The sequence below is a fragment of the Palaemon carinicauda genome, chromosome 3 (assembly GCF_036898095.1).
Source record: "Palaemon carinicauda isolate YSFRI2023 chromosome 3, ASM3689809v2, whole genome shotgun sequence".
Classification (NCBI taxonomy): Eukaryota; Metazoa; Arthropoda; class Malacostraca; order Decapoda; family Palaemonidae; genus Palaemon; species Palaemon carinicauda.
The window spans coordinates 175,253,631-175,275,311 of NC_090727.1; positions in this window are offsets into that span (position 1 = coordinate 175,253,631).

Here is a 21,681-nt window from a genome sequence, read left to right on the forward strand (position 1 = left end):
TGGAATTTTTTTTTTTTTTTGGTTGGGTGAGGAGGTGTAACATTATTGCTTTAATATTTCTAAATTATTTAAGTTTTTATAGATGTATAAGGTTGAATATACTGTAGAATTATTGTTTTCTTGCTTTAATTGTTTGTCTTTTCACTGGTGGTTATGTTAGTGGTTATAATGGACTAACGGCTGTTTTATATTTTCAAGTGGTGTTGGTTACGTGGCTGCGCTCCTGCGTGAACGGAGTTTTGGAGGGGCTTTTTTTGAGGATGGTTCCTTAGTGTGTTTCTGAGCCTCCAACCTTGTAGGGCACGACATTTATGATTGGATCTATATTATTCCACGCCTTTGCAGAGCCACATTTTGAAGCTATTGAGCTTGTGTTGGATATCCTTTCTCTGCAGCAAGACGTCTCATCATACATTTTTTATACTGCCCTTGGTTCAGTAAAAGCCAAGGGGACCTCTCTGTCCCAAGGTAATAATGTTTATACCTATTTAAGTATAGTGATCACGACCTGTCAGCTGACGTCATTACTGGAGCTTGTGAAAGCCTTTCAATCAAACCAGCCACCGTCCACTTGATAGGGATATTTAGTTTGTATTTGTTAGGATGTTCTCACTTTTCGTTGGCCTTCTCCTTTCTGGACCCTCTCTCCTTTTAGTATGTTTGTGTTGATGACCTTTCTTTAATTGTGTAATTGTTTTCTTTTGCAGGGAGTTTAAGAGTGAGTGTGTATCATTTATTATTGTATTATTGTGGTTCAGGTGTTATTTCTGTCTAAATATTATGTATTAAAATTAAGGAGATTTTTGTGGTATTTTCTTTGTCCCCTTGAGTTGACTTTGCACTCGTATTAATGTTTGGATACTATTCCACCTTTAGTGGACTTAGTACGTTATGATGGTGAATACTATTTGATAAGTGTAGTGTTTTGTGTGGTGGTCAAAGCCAGCCATCACAAGTAGTAACTATGAATGAAAGTTAAGGGATAAAAAAGTCATACACTGACAGAACCGTTGTTTTATCTCTTGTGACTTTGTCTCGAAGACTTTTTAAGATAATGGTAGGAGAGAGAGAGAGAGAGAGAGAGAGAGAGAGAGAGAGAGAGAGAGAGAGAGAGAGAGAGAGAGAGAGAGAGAGAGAGAGAGAGAGAGAGAAGAGAGAAGAGAGAAGAGAGAGAGAGAGAGAGAGAGAGAGAGAGAATAGTCTGATGTGAATTGATTGGGAACACATACACATTTATACACTTACACACACACACAGCCTTTATTAGTTGGCTACCTTAAAGTGGTGTAAGGGTTTTTGTATCGCCATGATCTGCAAAACATCTAGTTAGGCCCCTACATACTAGACCGGTTTGCAGTGAGCGATCAGACTAAAGTGCCCCATTATCTCTAATCCACAATGGCCAGTGTGGTGATGAAATGGCCAAACTCCAAACATGAATAAAGACATGTCTGAGGCCTTTGCCATGTATATATACACACATATATATGCATATATATTTGTGTGTATATAAGTGGTTTAGATTCCTTATCTTTTTAACAAAAACGGTCAATGGAATATAGTTCTGGGCACTGTGAAGTGGACATTACTTACAGAAGAAAAACACCTCTGATGGTCCAGCACTTTGTTTAAGTGGAGGAGCTTAAGTATCAGTGATGGGCTTGGGCAATGACGGTGAGGTAATTTATCCACCCTGACAGGTTCAACAATACCGCTAAGGCCAGGTTGAGAGACCAGACCAAGACTGGACCCTTATAAGCCTACTTATAAAGGGTTTAAAGGCTACTCATGAATGGCAGAGACAAGGGACAGTGACATTGCCCTATCAAGCAGGACAATGCCCTAGAGACTAATCATATTACATACGATCAGCGGCCAAACTCACTCTCCACCCAAGCGAGGACTTAGGTGGGAAAGGCAATGGCCGCTGATGACTCACCTTATAGACCTATAAGCGTCTCCCAATCCCCCTTCCTTAGCTCACAAAGATGGTGAGGTTGAAGCGACCAGCGGAAATAACAAATTTGAGCGGGACTCTAACCCCAAACTTGCAATCACTAGGCAAGGACGCTACAACCAGACCACCCTCCTCCTCTATAGTAATATATATATATATATATATATATATATATATATATATATATATATATATATATATATATTATATATATATATATATATATATATTAATTCTTTATTTTTTTTCTTAAATGGTGTGGATATTTTTACTGCCTGTTTGGACGAATGAGAGAAATGATGACGGTTAGCAGGTGTCTCTTCATTTGGAGCTATATGTGAGAGTACTGGATGATCTCTTTCATCACGAAGATATTTTTTTTTTTTTTTTTTTTTTGAAGAAACTATTCTCAAGGGTTGGGTCAACCCAGGGAGATTCAATCCTCGAGGTAGGACTCTTGGCTTCTGGCTTGAAGTCCATCATTACAGATGCGGGGAGGTCAATTTCATGTTTATTGGTCTCGGTACTGACAGGCGGATTTAACTTACACCGGTGCCTCTATATCGGGTTTAGTGCTATCCCACTTGTAGGGTGTGGAGTGAACCATATGAGTATAATACTCCCACTGTGCCGATGATGGAGAATGTAAATTTTTTATCCAACATATGATACTTTGTTAATCGTCTCAGGCAGTTAACCTAACCAACTAACCAACAACAATCAACAAATAAAACTCAACCCTTAGATATGGACCTTTCGAACAATGTCGTCCCATCCCCTGGATATGTTGACTCCTTCTCGGCACTGTTGACGTTTCGGGCTGCTCCAAGTAAAAGAATATTTTGACGACCTAGGAACTAAAGAGGACCTCTCCCTCAATATTGATTCTTTCAGTGCTTATGCTCTGGAACCCTTGATTTTTCTTCCCGGGATGCCTGAGGAGCAAAATATCTGAAGTATAAAAGAAAATTTGAGAGTATTGCATTGTTCGTAATATAGATTATGATGAAGACTTATTCAATCTCTTCAAAACTTTTGGAGATATAGAAAGAAAAAAAAAGAAAAATATCAGGAGATGAAAGATATTGATGAATACATAACGTATATTGATGCAACCAATGCCAAGTATGCTTTTTCCAAAGTAAAAAATGGCAGATTTTTTAATTTTCTTGTCCTGGAAAATTGCACAGCACTCAAAATATTGTGGATTTAGAATATGTATGTATCTCAAAGTGCTCTACCTTGTTTGAAGTACAGGAAATGTCTCCTAAGGTCAAACCTGAACTAATTTGGTACAGGGCGCATACAAGGAAAGGAGTAATAATAATATCAAGGGATATGAATGCCTGGAAAATTAAGTAGGTTGTATTTCACAAGGAGATTCGAAACGCTATGGTCATGATGTGCTAGTGAAAGCTGACAATGAAACTCATTCAGTACTATTGAATAATTTAAAATCTTCTCCATCAAATGTTATCCAGAGTGTCTTTCCTCACCATACATTTATCCATACAAAGGGAATATATATTGTAGTGATCTCTATGAGTTCTCAGATGATGATATACTGAAGAGGTGCCCTACTACAGTTTTTAAAGTTAAAAAGCTCAATGGGAGTAATAATGCTATCTTATTAATTTGTTAACACCTTATCAGCCTAACTCTATCAAAATAGGAAACTTGAACATTTCTGTCAAGTAATTTTTTGCCACGCCTTATGCAATATTACAAGTGAATGAGTTTGAAATGTTGATATGAAATGGACCAACGAGAAAAGATGTTTCAACTCGGTTCCATGGTGTTCCTACAGAATATAAAGCAGACAAGTTTTGTTTTCATTGTGAGGGAGCTCATACTCCAACATCGAGGCACTGGGCTAAATACAATTTGCAAGAAGCCATAATTGTAATTGCCAAATATGAACGTATCATCTTTGGTTCAGCTAGAAAAAAGCTGTTAGGTAATAGTTCAACTTATACCAGAGTGGTATCCAGAACAGTGGGTTCAATAAATAACTCAAGAACTGTCCACCCATCTCGACTTCAGTCCTCCAAAATCCAACCATCCGGAAAATTCCAGTTGCAAATAGGAAGTCTTTACAGTGTGAAATCTAACTCCCCAACTATTAGCATTACTAGAAGCCATCTAATAGGTTAACAGAAAGAGCAGAAGGTAATAATGCACATAATTATCTAACCAAACAAAAAGCCCCGATTAATGTATGGAACCGATTTGAAATATGTGGATTGGAAAGTACAACTCCTCCAAAATAAAAGAAAAGCAATTAATGACGAATGTTTAGCCAAACTGAAAATATAAAATTTCATGCAAGTCAAGTCCCTCCATTCAATTATTCATAAGATCATGGTGAAACAAATGAATTCTATGCGGACTTTATCACAAAAGCAGCTGCTGACAAATCTATGCCTCTAGACTGGTGCCCAACCACTAAAACACCTGGTCCCTTGGTGGTCGGAAACAATGGCCCAACTAATAAAGGAAAAGTACGCAGTTGGTAGAAAACTAGAAACTTTAAACAGAAAATTTAAAAATATGAGTACTGGTCCTCTTACTTTTTGAAATACAATTAATAAACTGTATGATGATATAGCAATAGATATTAATGTATTAAAGCCTCATTTCAGTAATATATCTGCAATACAAGGCAGAATAATATCATGGCAAAAATATGTGTCTAGTATAGCAGAAGATATCCCATGGAAAAGGTGGGGTAGAAATTCAGGAAAATTAATGGTTCTTATAGTAGACCTGCAAGACATGCATTAGTGAATATTGGGTCACCAATTCGTGATTCACAGGACATTTCAATTATTATTGGGAGAAATATTGAAAGCATAATCAGTATTTATAGTATGAATCTTTACTTTCGATGTATTAAAAGAAGAGAAGGAACAAATGTTGAATTTTCATATGATGGAAGATATTTATTAGAAAATTTACAGAAGAACTGGAATTTGCAATATCAAATCGTAGTGCGTTGGTCCCTGGCAAAGATAATATAGTTTTTGATATGATGAAAAATCCAGGCTCTTTGGCAAAAGCCAATTTATTTAAATTTTATAATCACCTTTGAATCAAACATCTATTTCCAAAGGCATGGAAACATGCAATAGTAATACCAATAGCTAAACCAGGAAAAGCTCCCTGTCACCAAAACAATTATAGGCCGATTTCACTGGCCACCTGTATTCACAAATTACTAAAAAAGGATGGTAAATTAAAGACTAAATTGGTGTTTAAATCGTAACATTTTTTCATCCTCACAATTTGCCTCTCAATCAAAACGATCTACTTTGGACTCGCTTTCTCACTTGGAAAATTATTTACGTAGAGCAGTTGAATGAAAGCAAATCACAGTAGCCATATTTTTTGACATTCGGAAGGCATAGGAGACTATTTGGAGACATCCAATACCAAAATTCTTGCATCATAATGGTTTTCAAAGGCACCGCCAGGTTTTCCAACTGAAAGACCTGTGCTGCTCTGCTAACAGAAAATCTTGCACTGCTTTTCCAACAGAAACTCCTGCACTGCTTTTGCAACAGAAACTCCTACACTGATTTTTTAACAAAAAGACCTGTGCTGCTTTGCCAACTGAAGATCTTGCACTGTTTAACCAACAGAAATTCCTGCACTGCTTTTTCAACAGAAAGACCTGTATTGCTTTGCTGACAGAAGGTCTTGCACTGCTTTTCCAACAGAAACTCCCACACTATTTTTCCAACTGAAGGACCTGTGCAGCTTTGCCAACAGAAGGTCGTGCACTGGTTTTTCAACAGAAACACCTACACTGCTTTTCAACATGAAGACCTGTGCTTCTTTGCCAACAGGTATTGCACTGCTTTTCCAACATAAACTCCTGCACTGTTTTTCCAACAGAAAGACCTGGGCTGCTTTGCCAACAGAAGCTCTTGAATTGATTTTCCAACAGAAATTTCTGCACTGCTTTTCCAACAGAAAGACCTGCACTGCTTTGCCAACAGGTCTTCCACTGCTTTTCCAACAGAAACTCCTGCACAGCTTTCTCAACAGAAGGACCTGTGTTGCTTTTCCAACTGAATATCGTGCACTGGTTTTCCAACAGAAACACCTGCACTACTTTTCAACAGAAAGACCTGTGCTTCTTTGCCAAGTGAAGGACTTGCACTGCTTTTCCAAGAAACTCCTTTACTGCTTTTTCAATAGAAAGACCTGCACTGCTTTGCTAACAGATCTTGCACTGCCTTTCCAACATAAACTCCTGCACTGCTTTTCCAACTGATAGACTTGCACTGCTTTGTCGGCAGAAGGTCTTGCACTGCTTTTCCAACAGAAAATCCCCCGCTGCGTTTCCAACAGAAAGTCTTGCACTACTTTTCCAAGAGAAACTCCTGCACTGCTTTTCTAATAGAAAGAAGTGTGCTGGTTTGCCTAAAGAGGGGTTTTAGAGTGCTTTTCCAACAGAAACTCCAGCACTGTTTTTGCAACAGAAGCTTCTGCACTATTTTTCCAATAGAAAAACCTTTGCAGCATTGGCAGCAGAAGGTCTTGCACTGATTTTCCAACAGAAAGTCCTGCATTGCTTTTCCAAAAGAAACTTGCGCCACTTGACCAACAGAAAGACCTGTGCTGCCTTTCCAACAGGAAGTTCTGCGCTACTTTTCCAACAAAAAGACAATTGGTTCTTTAGCAACAGAATGTATTGCACTGCTTTTCCAACAGAAAGTCCTGCACTGCTTTTCTAAACAAAAGTTCGCTGTGCTGCTTTTCCAGCAGAAATTCTTGTGCTACTTTTGCAACCTGTGCTGATTTGCCAACAGAAGAGCTTTCACAGCTTTTCCTCAGAAAGTCCTGCAGTTTCTCCAAGAAAAAGAGCTGTGTTGCTTTGCCAACTGAAAGTTTTGCACTGCTTTCCAACAGAAAGTCCTGCACTGCTTTTCCAACCAAAAGTCCGCTGTGCTGCTTTTCCAGCAGAAATTCCTGTGCTACTTTTGCAACCTGTGCTGATTTGCCAACAGAAGAGCTTTCACAGCTTTTCCTCAGAAAGTCCTGCAGTTTCTCCAAGAAAAAGACCTGTGTTGCTTTGCCAACTGAAAGTTTTGCACTGCTTTTTCAACAGAAAGTCAATTTCTGCTTTTCCAACAGAAAGACCTTGAGCTGCTTTGCCAACAGAACAAGTCCCTATTTTTCAACAGAATGTCCGGCGCTGCTTTCCTAACAGAAGGTCCTGCACTAATTTTCCAACAGAAAGACCTGGGCTGCTTTACCAACAGAAGGTCTTGCATTGATTATTCAACAGAGAGTCCTCTGTTGCTTTTCCAAAAGAAACTCCACTTTACCAACAGAAAGTTTTGCAGCGGAGAAGTTTTGGAAAAGATATATGTTTTATTTCGTAAATAGAAATTCTCTCCTGGAAGCTGAAATAAATTACCATCAAGACATGTTCGCAGGTGATTAATTAACCGGGCTTGTCCTTTTCATCAAATCGAACTAAGGTCTATATTTGTTCGTCGTAGATTCGTAATTGATAACCCATTCTCTTAAAGTATAACTTCAGATGTAGTAAAATTGGCCTTATGATTATTTGTATTATTATTATGATTAATGTTATTTATATGATTAAAAATAGGTTATTTTAATCTTAGTGTTTGCGTCTCCTGGTCCCTGAAGGAGTTCGAGAATAAATTTCCATGGTAATTAGCAGACTTTTTCCCACTTCAATTTTAAACTTGGATATTTATCGATTTTATCTGCATCAAACTCTTGCACAGCCTGTTCCAAAATACGGACGAAGACAAGAGTCCCCCCAAGAAATTATACTTTTATAAATTCTCTAACTATTGGCAAAGTCTCATGAACTTATTTCTTTTGTCATCTGTAATATTTGAAGTTTCAATGCTTTGTCTCCAGTCATCAGTGTGGATGCTGTAAATGAGGAATCATCTTTAAAAGGTTTAAATGCCGCTCATGAATGGCAGAGACAAGGAACAGCGACAATACCATAGCTAGTAAGACAAGGCCCCATAGGAATTGAGCATATATCCATATGATCAGCGACCAAAACCTCTCTCTACCCAAGCTAAGACTAGGAAGGGCCAAGGCAATGGCTCCAGATGACTCACCAGGTAGACCTATAGGATCCCCCAATCCCCCATCTTTAGCTCACAAGGATGGTGAGGTAGCAGACACTAAAAGAAAATATCGAGCTTGAGTAGGACTCGAACCCCAGTCTGGCGATCACTGGGCAGGGATGTTTCCAATAAGCCACCACAACCCCTAATCCCAATCACTTCATATCTTGTCATATTCCCTTAGGAATTCTATCTCGCGTATGCGGTGCACTGTAGGCATTACTTAACGGTCTTTGCAGCATTCCTTCGACCCTATCTGTACCTGCTTTAAATCCTTCTACTTTACCTCTATCTTTGCTTCTTTTCTTTTATCTTGCCGTCCATCCTTCTTTAACTATTCTTATCGCAATTGTAGCGTTTCCCCAGTTGTACGTGGGTACCGAATGGCCTCACAGGCCCGAGCTCTAATGAACCTAATCTCAGGAATTTTGAAGGGAAATAATTTATTTTGGAATTTTGTAAGTTGTTCAGGTGTATTATTATTATTATTATTATTATTATTATTATTATTATTATTATTATTATTATTATTATTATTATTACCATCTCCGCCCACGAAGTTGGAAGGAGGTTCTGTTTTACCCCGTTTATGTGTTTGGGTGTGTGTGTGTTTGTGAACAGCTTCCTGGCCATAATTTTAATCGTAGAGTAATGAAACTTGTAAGGATTAACTGTTATAAAAAAAGCTGGAAATGATGAAATTTTGGAAGGTCAATGTCAAAGTTCAAGGTCATGGTCAGGCAAAATGTCCAATTCACGTAATCAACCATGTTTGGACTTCGTTGTCACAGAGACTTTAAACTTAGTTCATATTTCAGTGTATAAAAGTTCCACGCCAATTAATACATATTAAGGTCATACGTCAAGTTCGAGTCCAAGGTCATGGACAAGGTTAAGCAAAAGGTCAAATTCCGATCATTATCCATACGGCACAATTTTCATCGTAAAGTAATGAAACTTGCTGAGATTTTAAACTGAAATATAAAGAGTTGGAAAGAATTAATTAATTCTGGGAAAGGAATGCATGTTTCGAGAAATAAGGTGCCGTGCGGAGGTCTTCACTCTCAGAGTGGTTTTCCAATTATTATTATTATTATTGTTATTATTATTATTATTAGCTAAGCTACAGCCCTAGTTGGAAAAGCAGGATGCTATATGGCCAAGGGCTCCAACAGGGAAAATAGCAAAAGAAATAAGGAAACAGATAGAAAACTCTAACCTAAGACAGTGGAAGACCATGGTACTGATGCTCTGGGACTACCCGGTAGAGCAGAACAAGGTTTTACTTGGGAGTTGAGATTAACTTATTCCAAGACCATTTTCCGGCAAAGTTTCACCTTACCCCATTTTGAGAGGTGTTCCCAGGGATGCACTTGTACGTTAAACCTTTTGTTTATCTTTAGTAATGACCTTCATCAGATATTCGATAGTCCTATCTATTCACAATTGTTATCTTTCTTCCTCTCTAAAGTCTCGTCTTTAGCTCACGCGATGAGAGCCCCAGGTCAAACGTCAAGGTAAAGGTCGATCAAAAGGTCGCCTGAAATAACCATAACATTAACCCCAAGTTCGCACATGGTTGTCACATAGACACCAAAGACGCCTACGGTCTAAATTGATTCTGGGAAAGGCAAGCTGGTTTTGAAAAATAAGCTGCCGTGGCGGAGGTCTGCAATCGCAGAGTACTTTGTGAGTTGTCTTTGAAATGGATGCGTGATTTCCCCTTATGTATCCTTTAGCATTGTTCCAATAATATATGGGCTAAAGACTTTTCAAAACCCCGGTCTCATTCAAAGGGTTGAATGAAAGGTCTTCCCTGAAGAGAATGGGCGTTTCCTATCGCCTGTCATTAAATTCTCGGTCGATGGTTCACTGCCTGAAGGACTAAGCCCAAGGAGAAAAGATGCTGACGAGAAGGGGGTTGGGGACATACATTATTCGCGGAATAGCTGGGTTTGAAGGTTGTTCTTTTTCTCTTTGATATTCAGAAGAAATTCTGAGAAACGGTTCATATATTCAAATGAGTAGAGGAGAAAACATGTACAAACACACACACACGAACAGTATATATATATATATATATATATATATATATATATATATATATATATATATATATATATATATATATATATATATATTGTATGTAATTTCCGTTTGATAATGTGTATGAATTTTATAAGACATGTTATTATTAGAAATTTCTTTTATAATAGTCCTAGAACAATATATGAAAGCATGAAAATGTTTTTATTTCAATCATCATAATAACTTTAGGATGACTATTAACTCGAGTTTACTTGACGAGCAAAAGTCGATCATAAAAAAACACATTAGGAAGAACATTAAGATGAAAGTAATTTCCCCTTTATATGATTATAACACCATTTGCTCTCTCTCTCTCTCTCTCTCTCTCTCTCTCTCTCTCTCTCTCTCTGATGATAATCATTAAGTACCAAACTTAAGATAAGAGGCTTAGCATCAGCCTTTTGTCTTTATTTTCTCTCTCTTGGCTGACGTCTTCCACCACCAGCCGAGTGCCTGAAGCTATTTGGTGGGATGTAGGCCATTCCCACTTCTCCATTAATGGCTTTCCCAGGCGAGGCTTCACGGGAGAGTCGGAGCAAGAGAAGATGATTTGAAAATGGCCCTTCAAACGGCTAAATGGAAAGGGGACTTGATTAAAATCCCAGAAGAGAGAACGAGGAAAATAGTTGGATGGACTGGAACTAGGGAAGATGTGTTTCTAAATCGATAGTTTACCCCAGCATGTAAAAAATTAATTTACTGTGGAAGGTAATCTTAGGTTATGAGGTGGAATAAGGAAATAATTTTCTTTTGCTGCCTGGCCTATAAAATTTCTTTTTATCGTTGGCCTTTCTCCTAGACGGGTACTTTAAGTTTTATTCCAGCTGTGACCAAGTTGAGGAATGATCTTCCTAATCAGGTAGTTGAATCGGTAGAACTTCAAAAGTTCAAACTTGAAGCAAATGTTTTTATGTTGAACAGGCTGACATAAATCTTTTTATAGTTTCTATATGAAGTATCTGTTTTGTTGTTTCTGTTTTTAGATTGTTTTATTAATTGTTAATTATTTCTCATATCGTTTATTTATTTCCTAAGTTCCTTTCCTCAATGGGCAATTTTTCCTTGTTGGAGCCCTTGAGCTTATAGCATCTGGCTTTTCCAACTAGGGTTGTAGCTTAGCTAATAATAATAATAATAATAATAATAATAATAATAATAATAATAATAATAATAATAATAATAAAAAGCCTGCGAATCAATTCTTGATACCATTTTCCTTAATCTTTTGATCTTGCGACCTTCAAGAGGTTGGTCTATCACTCATTCGGCACAAAACCACACTCTTTAGCATGGAACCAGCTTCTTCCGTCTTCTCGGTTCGTGGGTCACATTAGGTTAATTTATTTGTCTCCTTAAGAAAGAATAAAAAAAAAAAGACGAAAAGTTATTTCCTGTCATCCGATTAAATATCCTTCATTCTATGTGTAATTAAATTGAGGGTGACTTGGAATCCATTTGAGGATTTGAATTTAACCAGACCCACCTTAAACCCCTTGGAAACAGATCCAATTATCTTATTGCTCTCTGGAGAATACTCCGGGCTATACACGTGTCAGAAACCTATTTTCACATTATTATTATTATAATTGTTATTCTTGTTGATGTCGGCTTGATTTATTATATTTTATTCTTTGTTAATTATTGCCCCTTTCCGAGGTCTTAATTTTTTTAAAAATGTTTCTGTTGTTTTCATATTTTGTAATAACTTTTTGTTATTTTCATGTCTTGAAAACAACAAGAAAAAAATCATATACTATTGTTTTGAGGATCATCATCATCATCATGATCTTCTCCTACGCCTCTTGTCGCAAAGGGCTTCGGTTCGATTTCTCCAGTCGTCTCTATCTAGAGCTTTTAAATCAGGACTTCTCCATTCATCATCTCCTACTTCATGCTTCATAGTCCTCAGCCATTTAGGACTAGGCCTTCCAACTCATCTAGTGCCTTGTGGAGCCCAGTTGAAAGTTTGGTGAATTAATCTTTTTGGAGGGGTGCGAAGAGCATACCCAAACCATCTCCATCTACCCCTCACCATGATATTATCCCCATATGACACTCGAGTGATCTCTCTTATAGTTTTGTTTCTAATTATGTTCTGCCATTTAACTCCCAATATTCTTTTGAGGGCTTTGTTCTCAAATCTACATAATCTGTTGGATATTGTTTCATTGTCATACCACGACTGATGTCTATACAGTAACACCGAGCTCAATAAACTGATATATAACCTGATTTTTATATGTAATATCAGGCGATCTGATCCCCGAATTTTACCTAACCTAGCCTTTTTTATTTGCTTTTTTGAATCTTTTATTAAACTCCAATTCTAAAGACCCGTATTAGAGATCATAGTTCCTAAATATTTAAATGATTCCACCTAATTAATCCTTTCTCCTTCTAATATTTCATCTTCATTGCATATTCCGTTCTAATCATCTCGGTCTTGTATCTTAAGCCCAACTTCATGTGATATTTCATGCATTCTGGTAAGCAAGCTCTGCACGTCCTGTGGTGTTCTGCTAATAAGAGCAACGTCATCAGCATACTCTAGGTCAGCTAATATCCTGTTACCAATCCATCCAATCTTTCTCCAACATCCCCAGGTGTTCTATACTTTACAAAATCTATGAGGTGGATAAACAACTTAGGTGACAACACATCTCCTTGGAGTATTCCACTGTTCAATGAAAATTCATTTGATAGGACTCCACTAACATTAACTTTGCATTTGCTCTGCTCATGAACAGACTTAATCAAATTTACATTTTTAAGAGGAACATAACGCAGGCCTCTCCATAAAATTGGCCAGTGCCCACTATCAAAGGTTTATTTCATAGTCCACTAATGCCGTCAAAAGTGGATTTCTATATTCTACACATTGCAGTACCACATGTCTTAAAATGAAAATTTGGTGAGGTTAGGACAAATTTTACCTTTTCTAAATCCTTCTTGTTCGTTTCTCAGCTTTTCATCTGTTTCTCTCTAGTCTTTTTAGAATGAGCATACTATTTGTTTTCATGACAACTGACGTAAGTGTTATGCCTCTGTAATTATTGAATCAGTCAGGTCTCCTTCTTTTGCCATTTTCACCAACTCTCCTAGTTCCCCTTCATCAGATTTGCTTCTTCACGTCACATTCTACAAAATAATCTTTGTTAGTATTTTGGGGGTCACTTCATTTTCGGCCAATATCATCTCAGAAGTTATTCCATCGTATCCAGGGCTTTCCATCTCATTAGTTTTTTAATGATGGCTTCGACTTCAAACCCACTGAATTCATTTATGGGCGCATCAAGGTCCTCTTCAGCTTCAGGTATATTAATCAAATTGTTGCCTTCATATCTCTTATTCATGACCTCACTAAAGTGTTCCATCCAACGTTGTCTTTCATCATCTTCTGTTGTAAGAGGTTCATCTCTCTTATTGATGTGTATATTCTTCCTCTTCTTTGCCCCAGTAGATATTTCATTAATAATTCGATGAGGTATTTATAAGGATAAATTAAACCTATTGTTTGTGCATTATATCTTGATTTTTTTTACATATAAAAAAACTAAACTAAAGATTTAAACTGTCTACGACCAAGAAAGTAGTCTTAGTTAAGCGTAAAGTTTTTGATGGTTATATCAAATTGTACGACACGAGAAATGGTCATAATTTTTTATTTATTTATCTATTATTATTATTATTATTATTATTATTGTTGTTGTTGTTGTTGTTGTTGTTGTTGTTATCCGTGTCAAAAGGCTTTGCTTTTCATCAGTTTGTCGGAAATAAAAACATAAATGAGAAAATATGTAATAATTGGTGCCAATATTTTTTGTTTTATATAATCATTCCTAAGTTAAGTGCCATTTAACCTGGCAGGCTAACTCTGAACTTCATCTCAGAAATATTACACATTTTGCATGTGAATAAGTTACTGAAAATATTTTTATCTTGAGTGCAAATATGAAAAAAAAAAACAAAAAAAAAACGCAGCTTTGCGAGAACATCAAAGGATTATGGCAATGCTTTTTATAATATCGTACAAATTCTTTTCTCGGAATATAAGCAAAGATTTTATGACGGTTATTTATATACTTTATTAGTTGGACGAACTTGTGTCATAACGCAGCAAAGTTTTTGAGATTGTTTAAGTAGTAAACTACGCTATTGTTTTAAGAGCATTAGTTTTAACTTTTTTACTACTATTTGAAAGAGGAAGAAAGCTTCAAGTTCCATTATGAAAATATATTAGAAATATTATGGAGTTTTATTGTTATATGAGTTGCTGAAAAGAAACCTCTGTTTGATGAGAAAACCTTTCTAATAAAACATCTGTAGAACTTCAAATGATGAAACCTTTAATGTTAACTTTTATTTGTCAAAGAAATTCGTTGGCGAAACGTCTAGAATATCATCGAATATCATTTCCGTTTCGTTTGAAAGTCAAATGTCTTACATTTCATGTTAAACTTTTCCAGAGTTTTAGGTTTATGAATTATATAAAAGGAACCTATTAATGAATTCTCTTTAGGCACAAATAAAGTAGAAGGGAAAGAATACTCTACCTTCATTAAACATTCATATATACGAGGTCCTTTCGTCTGATTATGCAAAGCTTTTCGCTTGTTCATTTACGGAAGTCACCTTTGAATAATGTATTTTGCACCAGACCTTTCCTCCCCCTACCCCCCCCCCCCCCCCATCGAAGGGGGTCGTATTTTGGATAACGGATTAATGATATCCATCCGGGATCCCGCCCCGCTAACCCATCTACTTCCTCCTAAGGTTCCGTCCCAAATTCAGGTTAGGTTTTGTAACGTCTCGATCAAATTGGGTAACGATTTTTTTACAGAGAGTGTGATATTCTTAGATTTGGAGACGTGTGTTGCTTAAGAGTTTTACGTGACCTTATTTATAAAGGTAGTATTTCTCTTTCTCTTTGGGGATAGAAATTATTAAGGTATTCATGTGTCTGCCGATAGACAATTATTATCATTGTATTCCATTAACATAGTTATAAGCGTTTCATTTTACAATAGACGAGATAGTATAAGAGATACGAGTGATATCCATTAGATTTAGTTAAAATTCAACAGGGATTACTCGAAGATTCTATCACATAGATTAAAATAATACAAGACGGTACTTAGTTTGCATTTTCTCCATATCGGGCAGGGGTTAGCGATTGATTCAGTTTGAGAGATATCTAAATATGTTTTTTATTTGATAAATTACATTTGCATTGGACATATAGGAATTACGATTATATGGTATAATACACTATGAATGGATGACATTTTTGTCTCACATAACTTTGATTTTGTATCTGTTTTTATCAAGATATGATACTAAAATGGTTAACCAGGATTCTTTATGTTTGGCTGTTTGCCTTTTGCTGAAGTTTCCCCAATTACATACGTTTTCTTTCATTGTTCCCATACTCCGTTTTCTAATAATTGTTTTGTGAATTTTGACACTACGTTTCTTTTTATGGCCAACTATTCTCGATCAGCATGATATTTTTTTCTTTAATCAGGTTCAGATGCCATGGAAATATTGTCGAAGGGATGTAGAGAGGGTTTTATTTATTCTTCATCGTTCTCTGGCGAAAACAAACTTTCGTTCTTTAATATGAGAATTGATTCAGGTGCCGTTAGAACTCGGCAGTTAAAAACTTATAACGATGTGTGATTATAAAGGTAGGTAGTCGTTGAGTTGGTTGAAGCCACGCTCCTTCTGCCAATCCGCTAAATAGTTACTAACACAGACGTGTGTTAAGGCCCGGTCACACTGCCCGAACGTTGCTGGAGCGTCCTTGGAGCGGTGAAAAATATTCATCATCTTTCGTAACCATTCACCACCGTAAAAACTTAAGTTGGCCCCTGTTAAAGCAACGCCGTATACGCTCAGCCACTGCTGATGTTTCTCGAGGGGCCCTCCTACCGCTCGGAAAGTTTTGAGCTGCACAAAATATTGCGAGCGGTGAGAAGGGGAAAATTTTCCGCATGGCAACGTTCACCCCCGCTCCACCAACGGTCATTTTGTGACCAGTGACGAGTATTTGATCCACCTCCCTACCGTTCAAGGAACGCTCCAACAACGTTCGGACGGTGTGACCGGGCCTTTACCGGCATCCGAGAAACATGGCTTCCTAAAACTTATACTTTCCAGGTGCCCATGGGAGTGCTTCTGTGAACGTGTGGTTCTGCCCAGGGGTGGTGGCAAAATGCTGTATGTTTATGATTAGGAAAAATTTTCATTTTCATTCGTTGTGCACTTCATGCAAGAGGACACGTTTGCCGTCTACTGTCCCCTGTAAGGAGCGTATGAGTGGTCACCCTCCCAGTGGTAAGTGTATGGCAGGAGAAGGTGAAGTGAAACTCTTCCCCTTGAACTCGTCTTCGTGGTCAAAGAAGTCGGCAAGGCCTAACCCTTCCCTCCCTAGCACTGCCTGCTGGCCCGTCCTGGTCTGGTTCTTCGGAAGGCAAGTCAGGGGAAGAGAGGTGACAAATTAACAGCTTGGCGAATCTTGAATTTGGGAAACTCTTCTGTTTTGTCTAATATAATAGAGGGGGTTTTCTCTTGGGAGAAGCTGTTTCTTCCAGATGTTCTAGTAGATGATGTTGTGCAACACCTCTGTTCATCCCTGGTATTGCAGGAAACCCCTCCAGAGAAGTTGGTTTTACCCTGTTTTCCCATACCTGGGTTAATCCTGCACTTGATGTTGACCATGAACTGGCTTCCAAGTTGCATGTTGACATTCTGTCCTTGGAATATGCTGCTCTTTCCCAACCTCCTGAGGGTTGCCCAGAGAGCTCAGTGGAAAGAGGAATGAGCTCTCCCTTCTTAAAGAGACCTCGCCAGAACACTTAACTTAAGTGAGCAAACGAGCGCTTGTAATCTCTTGATTTAGCCTCCACCACAGTCAGTGATGGAGAGCTCTCCTGCGTACAATACTAGCGCACTGAAACAACTTTGATGAGCATAGGAGCTTGCCATCAACATGTGCAACTATGACGCGTACCCATACTAACACACGTAACGTTGGTGTGCATTTTGAGAAATACTCTGTTGACCCCCGACTGATTGTGATTTCAGGCGGCTATGAAGGGTGCGCCAAGGCTTTGATGATAGGCAAGCTCCTTGGAAGCGCTTGCCTTAGCTCTCTAGAATTGCTCTCGCCCCCAGGTATTCCAGTTGGATATAGGATGAACTCTAGACAGTTGCAAGCTCATTAATCCTATGTGTCCCTCAATGTAGAATGTTAACTCAATCAAGTGCAGAGAGATTACTGTGGAAGAGGTTACGCTCCCCTCTAAACGGGTTCATTCTCTTGGTCGAGACTTTTTAGAAGAATTGCTTGTCCATAAATCCTATCCGTTGCCAGATCTGCAAAGGACTCAGGATTTTCGGTCTTTATAGCTGAAAATTATCCCGATTGACCTACTTCCAAAGACCCGCGGCCACCAGGATCTTCACAGAAAATCCTAAGTTTCATCCTTGACTGCAAACTTTCGGTAACGAACGTTTAAGGCCTTTGAGGTGCATCTCTTTTACGGATAACTATAGGCTGTCCCCGATAAAGTTTGTCTGTAATCGATCCTTAGACAACTCTGAGTGGGCTATTAAAAATTCTTGTGCTTGAAGACTTCTCTGGAATGCAGAGTCTCCTGAAGATGCTGGTCACTCTGTTGCAACACGGGATCCTTGCTCACCCTTTTTAAAGGGAGCCAGGAAGAGGTATAGAGCAAAGACTTCAAAATGATACTTAAAAGATGGACCAATTCGTCCAGATTTTCCTGAAGGTAGGTGGCGGACGACCCTGCTTCCCCTCATTCTCCACTAAGCAGGAGAGCTCCTCTAGCAAAGGACAGACTGATTACCAATAAACGTTTGTCTAGCACAGATTAGATACCCTCTCAGTACTGGCCGAGTATGGTACATGAGAGTGATAACGAGAGGCAATATTTTACATCCCAAAAGAAAAGTAGCTTCTCCAGGAGTGAAGACTCCCCTAACTCTGTCGGGAGACCACCACAGGTTACGGGCCAGACTGTACAGAATCCAAAGAGGAGGAGGGAAAATCTTCATACCTTTAGGCTCTTTCTTTAAGGAGGACAAATTGCCTTGGTGAAATCTCTAGAACCCCTATCAAGGGCAGAAAGGCTTCTATGGATAGCTTATACCGAGCTCCCCTTGTCTGAGCTAGTAAAGGAGACCTTTGATAAACTTGATTCACAGGTGTCAGCTCGCAAGTATTTTTTGCATGGTGTCGATGCTCCTAAATCCTGACGATTGCTGGACTGGAGTATTAGTCCTGCTCTAGCTTGATAGTTTCTTGTAGTGTCTGCAGTATCACTAACCTTGTGAACTAAGGGTGGGGGGAGCTGGGTCATCGGCAGCCATTGCTTGGCTTTATGTATGTATATATTATATATGTATATATATATATATATATATATATATATATATATATATATATATATATATATATATGATATATATATATAGAGAGAGAGAGAGAGAGAGAGAGAGAGAGAGAGAGAGAGAGAGAGAGAGAGAGAGAGAGAGAGAGAGAGAGAGAGAGAGAGAGAGAGTTGTAGCTCAGTTGGATTTTCACACTTTCACTTTATGAATCCTAGTTCAAATATGACTCCAGTCAATCATAACACTATCATCTCATCCACGGTATGTGAACGAGTTATTAGACGATGGGTACAGTCTCCCTAACATTGATGGCTCCTGAGGAAAAGACAATGATCACTTTCATAACCACAGATTAATTAAATCCCTTTCATAATCACATCAATGTTGAGTTTTATTTACATAATTTATAGATATGCGTATAAATAAATGCAATTCTTGCTTTAATATGCAGGTTCTTTCCTTTACAATATAGAAATTTCCTTTAAAAATTCTCTTCCCAGAGGTAATTTCCCTAATTAGAGGAGGAAAATTCCCAAACCAAAGAGTAATTCCTCAAATTCCAGGGAATATTTCTCCAAAACTTGGAATGTTAGTAAAAGAAAAATATATCCTGGTTTCCCGTTTAAAATAATGTAAATCAGAAATGTTTATTCCGAGACCCGTATTCGAGAGCCCGTTAGCCAGAAACAGATTTCTTATATTTTTCATTTTCTTATCTAATTCTTTCAAAGTATTAAAAACTTGCAGAATATCTTTTAGTGGCTGTTGCCTTGAAATGTTTCTTGAATTTAATGTTACATGCAACTTAAATATTTTTAAATTAATTCCATAAGTGTTGCAGCGCAGGAGTTGTGAAAAAGATATATGTTTTATATCGTAAACAGAAATTTTATTCTGGAAACTGAAATAAATTAAAATGAAGGATGTTCGCAGGTGATTAATTAGCCAGTCTTGTCCTTTTCATCAAATAGAACTAAGTTCCATATTTTTTCGTTGTAGATTCATAATTGATAGCCCTTTCTCTTAATATATGACTTCAGATTTTGTAAAATTGGCCATATTATTCTTTGTATGATTATTATGATTGATGTTTTTTATATTATTAAAAATAGTTATTTTAAGCTTAGTCGTTGCGTCTCCTGGTCCCTGAAGGAGTTCGAGAATAAATTTCCATGGTAATTAGCAGACTTTTTTCCACTTTGATTTTAAACTCGGATATTTATCGATTTTATCTGGATCAAACTCTTGCACAGCCTGTTCCAAAATACGGACGAAGACAGAGTCCCCCCAAGAAATTATACTTTTAGAAATTCTCTAACTATTGGCAAAGTCTCATGAACTTATTTCTTTTGTCATCTGTAATATTTGAAGTTTCAATGCTTTGTCTCTAGTCATCAGTGTGGATGCTGTAAATGAGGAATCATCTTTAAAAGGTTTAAATGCCGCTCATGAATGGCAGAGACAAGGAACAGCGACAATGCCATAGCTAGTAGGACAAGGCCCCATAGGATTGAGCATATATCCATATGATCAGCGACCAAAACCTCTCTCTACCCAAGCTAGACCAGAAGGGCCAGGCAATGGCTCCTGATGACTCACCAGGTAGACCTATACAGGCTCCCCAAACCCCCATCTTTAGCTCACAAGGATGGTGAGGTAGCAGACACTGAAAGAAACTATCGAGCTTGAGTGGACTCGAACCCCAGTCTGGCGATCACTGGGCAGGGACGTTCCCAATAAGCCACCACAACCCCTAATCCCAATCACTTCATATCTTGTCATATTCCCTCAGGAATTCTATCTCGCGTATGCGGTGCACTGTAGGCATTACTTAACGGTCTTTGCAGCATTCCTTCGACCCTATCTGTACCTGCTTTAAATCCTTCTACTTTACCTCTATCTTTGCTTCTTATCTTTTATCTTGCCGTCCATCCTTCTTTAACTATTCTTATCGCAATTGTAGCGTTTCCCCAGTTGTACGTGGATACCGAATGGCCTCACAGGCCCGAGGTCTATACTTCTAATCTCACGAACTTTGAAGGGAAATAATTTTTTTTTTTTTTTTAGAATCTTGTATGTTGTTCAGGTGTATTATTATTATTATCATTATTATTATTATTATTTTTATTATTATTATTATTATTACCTCCGCCAACGAAGTTAGAAGGAGGTTATGTTTTACCCCTTGTTTGTGTGTGTGTGTGTGTGTGTGTGTGTGTTTGTGAACAGCTTCCGGGCCACAATTTTAATCGTAGAGTAATGAAACTTGTAGGGATTAACTGTTATATAAAAAGCTGGAAATGATTCAGTTTTGGAACGTCAAGGTCAAAGGTCAAGGTCACGGTCAAGGAAAATGTCCAATTCACGTAATCAACCATAAGTTTGGACATCGTTGTCACAGAGACTTCAAACGTAGTTCATATTTCAGTGTATAGAAATTTCACGCCAATTAATACATATGAAGGTCGTACGTCAAGGTGAAGTCCAAAGTCAAGGTCAAGGTTAAGCAAAAGGTCAAATTCTGATCATCAACCATGCGGCACAATTTTCATCGTAAAGTAATGAAACTTGCAGGAATTTAAAACTGAAATATAAAGAGTCGGAAAGGATTAATTAATTCTGGGAAAGACATGCTGGTTTCGAGAAATAAGCCGCCGTGCGGAGGTCTTCACTCTCAGAGTGCTTTTCTAATTATTATTATTATTATTATTTTTATTATTATTTTTATTATTATTGTTGTTATTATTATTATTGTTATTATTATTATCATTATTATTATTATTAGCTAAGCTACAACCCTAGTTGGAAAAGCAGGATGCTACATGGCCAAGGGCTCCAACAGGGAAAATAGCAAAGTAAATAAGGAAACAGATAGAAAACTATAACCTAAGGCAGTGGAAGACAGTGGTACTGATGATGTGGCACTACCCAGTAGAGCAGAACAAGGTTTTACTTGTGATTAACTTATTCCAAGACCATTTTCCGGCAAAAATTTCACCTTACCCCATTTTGAGAGGTGTTCCCAGGTATTCACTTGTGCGTTAAACCTTTTGTTTATCTTTAGTAATGACCTTCATCAGATATTCGATAGTC